This window comes from Camelus dromedarius, chromosome 2 (assembly GCF_036321535.1).
Source record: "Camelus dromedarius isolate mCamDro1 chromosome 2, mCamDro1.pat, whole genome shotgun sequence".
Lineage (NCBI taxonomy): Eukaryota > Metazoa > Chordata > Mammalia > Artiodactyla > Camelidae > Camelus > Camelus dromedarius.
In genome coordinates, this window is record NC_087437.1 from 98,762,676 (window position 1) to 98,773,227 (window position 10,552).

Below are 10,552 nucleotides of genomic sequence, written 5' to 3' on the forward strand. Positions count from 1 at the left end.
CAATTTGACATTTCCAGCCCTTGCAGGGCGATGCATAGTAGTAAATAAGAACAGAAATACAAGCCGGGAAAGTTCAGCTGAAACAAAGGGGTAAATTTTAAAGTCTGAACTCTAAAAATTGCAAACAGAGAGATGAAGAATTCTTCAATTAGCACATTTGCCCGTATTTGTGGAAGTGACTACACTGAGGCTGCTCAACATAAAAAAAAGCACAGAGCAAGTCGGCCAATGATGACTTATTTATATTTAATTGTATTAAGTTTCATCATTTTCATAATGAAAATCTCCATACTCAGAGAATAAGAGAACAGGGGTCAATGCTGGTGTAGGTTTTTCCCTTTAATTGGTCATTGCTGGAAAGGAGGGGAGGAAGCACAAGGATTTCACTTTTGTTACAGCTGAGCTCTGTTTCTAGGCACTTCATATGTGGATGCATAGGTACAATTTATACACACATTATAGTAAATTAAATAAATTAAATACAAACAAGTTAAATAATTTATTTAAATTATATATCTAAGTAAATTAAATATGTAATAAGTTATACACACAATACAATAAATATACACACAATATAACAATTTAAATTTATACACACAATAAAATAAATTAAATACATCGAGCTCCTGATAGCTTAGCCTACCAGCCCACCTGTTAGACGGCCAGATGATTGTGCTGGATGAAGATGTATTCTGATGGAAGATGGGCCACATTGTACTCACGAGCAAACATCCCCTCAAACAGCTTTGCTGCGGATTTGCCGTGTAGCTTCCAGGGCTGGAGAAGTGAAGGGAAGATCGCTTGAGAGTCTTTTGATGACACAGCCCTGCAGCACCAGGGCAGAATGTAAATGTAAAGTCACAGAACCCATTTTTCCCTCACTGTGATCAACCAGATTTTGCTGTAGGGCAGCAAATAACTTTGGGGTCCGGTGGGAGAAGCCACACAGCTGTCACTACCTTGAAAAAAATGGAAATCAGAAAAAGCATTCAGCAATGTCACACTGCCGTAGGCATGTCAGAAGCTGCCCTAGGGACCTCATCCTCCTCCTCATTCTCAGTAAAGGGAATTAAATATCATTGGTGAGCGTGGAACTTCCCTGATTTCACCATTACCTTCTCATTTCCAAGGTGCTTTGTGTCTTCTTAAAGTACTAAAACAGTGTCTAATGAAATCTAGAAATAGTGTTTCATTCTTGCACAAAGAATTTTGCTCTTTGGGAAACTTCACTCATTCTTTCTGAATTAATATTTTCAGGGCAATGTGACACTTTAGTATGAAAATCAGATTATATATCAAGGTTAGTCTTCCTGAAATTATCTTAATACTTGTAAGAAGTGTGTGTCTTTGGTTAAAAGCATGATAATAATTAATGATAAATATAATGCGCTTTTTTAACATATGGTATGTAATTGAAGAACGCCATAGGTAAGTACAGAAGATAAAAAGAAATAGACTTGTATTCAGAATTACTGGCTCTAATTCATCTAGCGAGGTGTCCTTAAATGAATCACTTAATTGTCTGTGCCATAGGTACCTTACATGTAAAACATTAGTAGTAGCCAGAGTCTTAACTCCTTAAAGGGATAATATATTTAAAATATTGTGAGTATAAGTTTGGGAAACTTTAAGGCACTAATATGTTACTTATTATTATTATTATTATCATCATCATCATCATCATCATTAGAAGTTAGATAAATAATTGAGATTGTCTTTAGATACATCTTTAGATTTTATACAGTCATTCTTTTTCTTGGTTTGGAGTACACGGTGTTTTTCTAAAATGAGCTTTGCGGTGCATTGGTCCTCAGGAATGACAGCTTACTGGAGTATTGTTTTTGCTTTATTTTACATTAAAATAAACTTCTCAGACTTCATACATTTATGAGTTCACCGGGTCACCACGACTTTTGCAAGATGGTGTTGCGTTTGTATCAGATGGTCTCAGTGCTTTTCTGCATGAAATACTTTCCCACTGTTGTTAGTTTTCAGCACTTACACACAGGCCCTGGGCGTCTCTCTGACCATCCCCGCTCATCCCAGGTGAGCCCTGGTCTTTGCATAGGTACACCGACGCCCTCTGCTGGATTGACTGCGCAGGTAGCCTCGGAGTCCCTGCTCAAGCATGCAGTTCCTCTCCTGCGTTATCAGAGCTGAGTGTACATGTACAATCCTCATTAGGGGCTTGGTGAAGTTGGTAATTACAGAAGTTTGGGTATGTCAGAAAGACGCTTTGAGTAACCCAATAAACAAGCAATCTGACTTTTTTAACTCTGGAGTAAGTTTCAACAACACTTAGCAGAAATTGACTCATGTTCACATTTTGGAACGCCCGTGCCTTTGGTTGATTCAGCGTACTTTGCTGGTGCATCCGCACATCCTGCAGACGGAGAGCTATTTTACCTCATGTGCATTAGAAGAGATGGTCCCTAACAGTGTAGGATGATCTACCAGTGAGATACAGCTTCTCCTTCTGCGTTAGTTAGACACCGGTAAGCTATACTTCAGTTATTCTGTTATCAAATATTTATTGAAAACCTACTATGTACCTAGAAATGTTTTAAGACAGGGATACAACAATCTATAAAATATTTTTATGAAATTATTACCAGTAACCTTGTGTCTATTTCTGACCTGCTGAAACAGAAGTTCTAATAGGAACACAACTAGGGTGACCAGCTATACCGGTTCGCCTGGACCAAAGGCTGTCTGAGGATGCAGGAACTTTAGTGCTTAAAAACAAGTCGTAGGCAAACTGGAATGAGTTGGCCACTCTGAATACTTTTCCCATGATAGAAGATTGTAACGTATGGCAGTATTTATCGAAAAATAACCTTTCAATAGCATTAGGTTTATCACTAATACTATGATTCTGAACAGTTTCTTCTCATTTAAAACTTGTTGTCAGTTCTGTACACACTGCTTATGAATCAATCTATTGAATTGCCATTTACAAAGCATTTTCTTCTATAGAAAAGATGCTGAGCAAACCTAAAATCACAGATACAAATTTTCCCTGTGAAAGCCAAGGAAAATGAACACTAGAAAAGCCAAGTTCAACCTCATAAGATGCAAAAAGAGCTTCAGTCATGGAGGATGAAAGACCTTAGAAAGGGAAATTAAAACCAGAAAGATATTTATTAATGTATCTATGAGAAAGACAAGCAGTATTCATTAAACAGGTAATTAAAAAAAAAAACCCACTGAAACTAAAAAGCTTAAAACTGAAAAGATCCAAAAAGCACACAGCTCTTTCTGCCCAAACAAAATAGTTTCCCCTTGGATTTGGATGTCATTTATCTTCTGACATGTTATTCCAAAAAATTAGTCTATGTTTCTCATTGATAAAAGTTCCTCGCATTCTATTTAAATATGATCCTCTTAATTCTCATCATTTTGCTTTAGAAAAAAAAAATCTTCATAGATCCATGGACTGTCAGGACTGAAGATCTGGTTCAATATTATTTGCTGCTTGACGGCTGCTAAAATTAGGAGAGCCTTGAATGGCCGAATCCCAACTTCCCCTTTGCTCTCTGCTCCTGTGAATGAGGTCCCCCAGTCAAACCACCCTTCCTATTGAGGGGACCAGGGGCAGCTCCTGCTTATCCCTGATCCCAGCTTTCAGCTCCTTGCCAGACTGCATTATTCCAACAAGCCAATTACATCCTTCCGGGGGAAACAGAGTACCTCACTCTCGATACTACGAAGCTTGCCTCTCACAGCTTCTGTTGTTCACTCTGCTCCCACTTGGAACCCCCACATGTCCACCCACGGCATCTAGTGTCCTCCTCTCCCAGCCTGTGAGTATAGGTGACTGATAAACCGCTGACTGTCTCCTCTGTCCAGTGTCAGGTGCTGTGTGTTTGGCCATCCCCATAACCCTAGGGTTGGAACCCCTCAGTCACCAATGGGGTGAAGAAGAGGCAATTAAAACAATCCACATTTATGAATTCTTATCCAGTGCTACATAATTTTTCTTGGTCTTCTTTTCTTCAGTGATTTCCACCTTTATCCCACAAAAATCACTGCTTGGGTGAAGCCAGCAAATCGTTCCAGTATAATAAGACACTGGAATTGATGTGCTTTTTAATTGGGTGTAAATGTGGATGTCATAATCACAGTCAAGGGGTAAATGAACAGAAAACTTTTAAGCAGCTAGTTGCTTCACAAGAACTAGAAGGAGTGATGACTACGTGGACAGTACCCAAATTATTGTAGTCAAAGAAGAAAGAAAAATATGCATCTGTTTAGCAACAATTCGATGAAAAAGACTATCCAATTCTACATTTCCCATAAAAACTTAGAAGATGCCATGTAAATTCACAAATCCACAGATAATTGCCTTTTCTATTTTCATTAATGGTTTAACTTTTCTTTCAAATCTTACCTCACATGCCAGACATTAGAAGGAAAAAAAACATGACCAGCTGAATTCTTTGTACCTTTACTTCACATCTGCTCCCTCCAGACATTGATAAGCAAGTGCATTGGATATAGGTGGACATTAAAGATGATTCACAGGGTGTGAGCAATGGAAAGGATTTAAGAAACTCCCTAATCCAACCGTCCACTTCTCACTGAATAAAGGGATGTGAAAATGAGGTTCAGTAAACTGTCTGCGGTGAGTGTCAGATGTCAGTGTTGGGCTTTCTAACACTCAGCCCAGTTCTCTTTCAGCCCACTGCCTCCCACCAAATTGACTGAAAATGGACTCGATAATTTGGCCAGATTCCTAATATGGTAGCCTAGCATATTCACTGAATGACAATGTAGTGCATTAAGAAAACAATTTCCTTTTTACCCTGAGTCAGACAACATTTTTTGGAGAATCTGGAAAACACATATTATAAGTATTAAGGAGACTCTAGAACTCATAAATGAACTGATCAGTAATATTATTTGGTGTCCTTTAAAGTTAACAAAATGTGAAATGATCTTACAGTTAAATATTAGGGAGACATAATTACACAAATAGCAAACTTCTGTAGGATCAGCGGAGACCAGGGTTTTCCCCCTGTTTGACCTGTATGCATGTGCTAGTGCAAACTACACAAGAGAATAAAGTCAACCAGCAGCAGCATGAGCTACAGGCCAAAACTGAACTAAAAATGGAGCCCTAGGAAACAGAGCCCTGAGAGGTAAGAAGAGATTCTAGAGGAATGATCTGAAGTTGAGAAGGGAGTTCTTTGCAAAGCCAGACTAGACCAGACCAAACAGCACAAAGAAACTGAATAAAAGGAGGGCATACTAAATAGCAAGGAAAATTTCAAACACACACACACACACACACACACACCTCTCTTCTAAAAATATGTGACCCAATCAATAGATTTCTAAATTTTAGGGACAGAAGAGGAAGAAGATACAGGTTTTGAGTATCCTCTTGCCACCTCAAGAAAATGTTAAGAAATGAAGTTGAGAAGTTCAGTTATTTTCTACCACGTAGATCTTTTTTTTTTTTTTTCAAAATTCATGTTGTATCATGAAATTCTGTTCTTTGCAGGGTTTTCCTGAAAAAAAATCACATTAGCATTTAAGTGTATTAAAATTTCTAAAATGTCTAAAATAAAGTAGTTAATAATTCTTCTAATAGATATAAGTCTACATGAAGGGTTGACAAGGTCAAGAAGTTTTTGCTGGGATTCTAGTTAAGAAAATGAGAGTAATCATATATCCCTTCAACTCCGATGAAGTCTCACCTTGAAAAACTAAGAACAGCAGAAAAAATGATTGAGCAGACAGGCCTCCACAAGTGGCAGACTTTTGCAGCCAAATATCAGTGACAGCCAAAAAGACGAGGCCATTTCCAAAAACCTAACTCACAAATTAATGGTGATTTATTACTCAGAGACCTGACATTAATTAAAGCAAATTTAGCAATATCCTTATCACTTCAGGCTGATGTTACTGCACTTGGCTGGAAAGAGAATACAAATTACTCAGGCAAGTGCTGCCAATCATGTCCTCCTAAAATGCCTCTCTACCCAAGTCGAGAGGCTTCTGGAACTCTAGAGCCCCCAAATTAAATTATGTTGGAAGGACCCTAGCCTAACAGTCCTCATAATCTTGGCTTTCTATACTCCTCCCAAATGCATGACTTAGCTTTTTAAAAAATTCCACAAGAAAATGCATATTGAAAAGAGAAATGGCCAGAAAAAGGATTTGAGGGCGGGAGTGTATTCAGATTGTGTAGCTGAACTTAACAAGAGTACCACAGACTTGATTTAATACTTACTGAGTGGTAATTATAGATACAAACTTTTAGTAGGCTATATTTTAATTAATTATTAGAGGAAGGTGATAATCTGATAACTACAATAAACTTATGTTATTTGCTTTTGTGACAAACATCAATCCTAATTCACAATTCTTGGCTGCCTAAAGAGTCTCTTGGTATTTAGGTTCTAGCCTTGTCACAGAAAGAATTCAGAGATGAGACATGGAGGTTAAGAAAGTAAAGTGAGGATTTATTAAAGGATGGATAGTACACTCTCAAGGGGAAAGCGGGCAGGCTCAGGTTAGCCCTGAGTTTCTTTGGCAAGTGGGTTATATAGGATGTAAAAATAAATGGGTAGAACAGTCATTGGAGAAGGAGGGGTTTGGGGTCATATTCCCTAATTTTCTTCCCAGTTCCACCTTCCTGAGGGGAGGAGGGATTTTGTCCTTATTTAGTCTGGATCAGAAGTGTCTTGGTGTCGGTGCATGATGGGTACTTCTAATCTGCAAGGCTAATTTTATTGAAATGAGGGCATAATGAGCAAAAGGTTACATTTGGACACTGGAGATTCCTGTCTTTTCTCACCTTTGTTTTTTTGGCCTCCAGGCCACTTGTCACCCCAAAATGTGTGATTTTTTATCAGTTCTGAGGTTTCTGCTTTTCTCTTCTGTCCAAGGACTCCCGTGGTTTACGTGATGTATGTTTTCCGGCCATTTGGTTTCTGTCCCCGTTTCTCTGCTCATATCTAGCTATCTGCCTGCTCTATCAAGTCCACAGGGCAAAACTAACGATAGGGGAAAATATTAAGTTCCTTTTATACAGTTTCTAATTATCACCAATATGGGCTTCCAGCTTCTGCCTACCTTCAAAGTGGGATGCCTACACCTTAAGAGCATAGTGTATCTGTCAGGTTTTACAATTATACTTTAAGCATTTTGGTTCTAAACAGGAAACTGAGCACTCAATTGCAGCATATTCTTTTTGTTTGTTTAAATTTTCTGAATTAATCTTTCAGAAACTATCGCATTCAACTGGTAGTTACGTCAGAGGCCATCACTAAAGAAGTGATTCAGTCTCAGCTTGGTAAACCCTCCTGCCACAGCCTCTGCCAGGAGCTGTCACTTCAGTTCCCACACTGTTCCTAGGCCAAAGTCAATGAGAGTTAAGATGCCCTGAGCTCCTGCTGTGTGGTCCTACTATGGGTTAATTCACTGTATTTGTTTTCACAATAACTTTGTAAGGTAGGTGCTACTATTATCCTAAAGTTTACAAGTAACTAAATCAAGGCATAAAAAGCTGCAGTAATTTACAAACAATCACACTGCTACAAAGGCATGAAGCTGAGATTTAAGCCCAGGTGTATTAATGATCTATTGCTATATGAGAAGTTATCCTAAAACATAGCAGCATAAAACACTGATCTCGCAGTTTCTGAGGGAGGCTTCCTTGTGGTTTCTGGGTCTTCTGGCTCTGGTTTCTCATAAGGAGGGAATCACAGGAAATCCTCAATGTTCAACTGAGGGTGGACCTACTTGGGTGTTGGCAGGATTCCGTTCCTCACTGGTTATTGATCTGAAAGACTCAGTTCCTTGCAGGCTGTTGCCTGGAGGCTGCCCTGTGGGCCTTCCAGGATGAGCAAACAAGAGAGCCCCAGAAAGAATGTAGCAAAATGGAAGTCACGGCCCTTGAGAACCTAATCTTGGAGATGACGTCCCTGAGAAGCAAGGCATTAGGTCCAGCGCCCACTCGGGGGAGGAAATTGAACAAGATGTGAATAATTAGGGAGCAGCGATCATTGGGAACCCACTCAGGAACTGTCTACCATACCATGCATCCTTTTTACAAATGATTCTTTAAAATTTATCTTAAACCTTAGAATGATATGATTTACAAGTCTGTGCAGATGGTACATCTCTTCTACTTTAGTCCTTCTAATGAATTTGTAAAACCACCATTGCCAATCGTGTATATACAACCTTCCCACAATTTTATGCATTCTTGAATAGCTATTAAAGAACAACTCTGAATTACAACTTACTGTGACTTGGATAGTAAATAAGTCAAAAGTAGATTTTAACTCATGTCTTGTCTCTCTTCCTTGAAAAGCATTTAACTTAATAGGTATCTGTAAAATGTGGGAAGTGTTAATACTCTTTATCTGAGATTATATAAACCATATTAAAAGGCAACATTTTAGATACAGGGAATTTTAATGAGCTTAACATAGGAAAGACAAAAAAAAATTTAAAAACACAGTGGCCTTTGCTATCTCATCTCCAGCCTTTGTCTTTAGACAGACTGATGAACACAAATTCAACACAGGTAAGTTTTAATCTGCTCTAAGAAACTGTGAAGGGACTTCTTCTGTGTTTAAATATACTCATATAACCAGTTACATACATCTAACTGTAAAACCAACCTTCCCTGCGTTGTGAGATGGTAATCAACACCTTTGTGAAAAATTGGACATAACTAATCCAAGCTAGCCTCAATTTCAATTCTGTCTTTAGAAGGGGAAATAGTGATAGCAGTTACTGAACCAGAATTACTATCAAAAACCAAAAAGCATGATTATATTTATTTAACCACCAGACAATTTTATTTAAATCGGGACTGTTCTACAAGAATATTCTATCAGTCATTCATGACCTGAATTCTGGTTCATCAGATCAATTGCAATATAGCACCTGGTTTAAAAATGTCATGAGACATTTCTATCTTGCAATAAATAAGGTAGTGGCCATTACTTGTTAGTAGCATTTTTTAAATTAGCTATCAAGTCTGCCCTTTCTCCTTTTTAATTAATGCCAGCTGGAAGGTTCAGAAGTCCCCATGACCATTTTCATTTCTAACACCAACTACAAGTTCGGGGGTCTCAGGTTTGCTAATTAGCTGGAAGGACTCCTGAAACTCAGAAAAGCCATTTTACTCACAATTCTGGATTATCACAACAAAAGGATTCAGACTAAAATCAACAGAGGGAAGAGTCACATGAAGCAGGGCCAGGAGACACCAAGGTGCAGAGCTTCTGGTTGTCCCCACCAGGGGGAGTGGTGTCCACAGGGCCTATTTCTCTATTTCTCTTAGCAATGATGTGTGACAATACACATGGTGTACTGCCAACTGGAGCAGCTCATCCAAGCCTTGGTGTCCTGAGTTTTGCTGGGGTTTTGACACATCGACGTGATGACTTTCCACATGGTTAACCTTAGCATCCAGCCCCTCCAAGCGTTGGAGTGATACCATATTACCTAAGCCCCTCCACCATAAATCACATTGTTAGCCTAGACTATCTGGCATGGCCCAGGGCCTCCAGGTGAAAAAATACACTTTTTTTTTTCATTGAAGTACAGTTGATTTACAATATTAGTTCAGGTGTACAGCAGAGTGATTCAATTATAAATATATAGTTTGTTTTCAGATTATTTTCCATTATATGGTACTACAAGAAATTGAATATAGTTCCCTGTGCTATACAGTGGGTCCATGTTGTGTGTCTATTTTGCATATAGTAATGTGTGTCTGTTAATCCCCAACCCCTAATTTATCCCTCCCCACCCTTTCCCCTTTGGTAACCATAATTTGTCTTTTCCATGTCCATGAGCCTGATTTTGATTTGTAAACAGAGTTTGTATCGCTTTTTTTTAGATTCAACATTTAAGTGATATCATATATTTGTCTTTCTCTGTCTGACTTAACTTCACTCAATATAACAGCAAATACACTCTTATGAGGCAGACATTCCAAAGGATTGGAGATTACTTCCCAAAATTGAGGACAAAGGTCAAATCTCTCTTTGGGCAAGGTTAATTCTTTACTGCACACTGGCCAGGATAGTTTCTGTTCCAGGGACATACTTTCTGGGATTCTCCAAGTACTCCAGCTATGTCTCCTATTCCTAGGCGATGCCTTTGCCCTTGTTGGCATCTACATGAGAGAATCCAGGGCCAACCTGTCTGTCATTCCAACAGACCATGCAGACTCGGCTCAGTTTTGTGCTTGCCTCTTTTTTCCATGGTGTGGCACTAGGCACACTCCTGAACAAACAACCCCCTGCCCTTCTCAACATCACCCATTTTTAATTCACTCTCTGTTGCATGAACTATAAGATTTCCACTTGGAAGCTAGACACACTGTTCTCTCCTGAGCATTTTTGGCCACTGCATTATTGCCTTAGCCTAAGTTGCCCCAAAAGTAGCACCTGAGCTAAGCACCTGCCTGCAAGTGTTCATCTGGAAGATGATTCCAGGAAACAAGAGTGAAGTTGCAGGAAATGCAGGATGTATAAAGGGATAAAACCAATATAAGAGAGTGATTTTGAGGTTGCTGCTG

The 10,552-nt window shown here is 38.9% G+C and overlaps 1 pseudogene; it reads right to left on the bottom strand.

Annotated features, from left to right (window-relative positions):
- Nucleotides 1-8,963: 8,963 nt before the first annotated feature.
- LOC116154804 (cytochrome c-like) lies at nucleotides 8,964-10,296 on the bottom strand (annotated as a pseudogene).
- Between the last annotated feature and the right edge of the window lie 256 nt (nucleotides 10,297-10,552).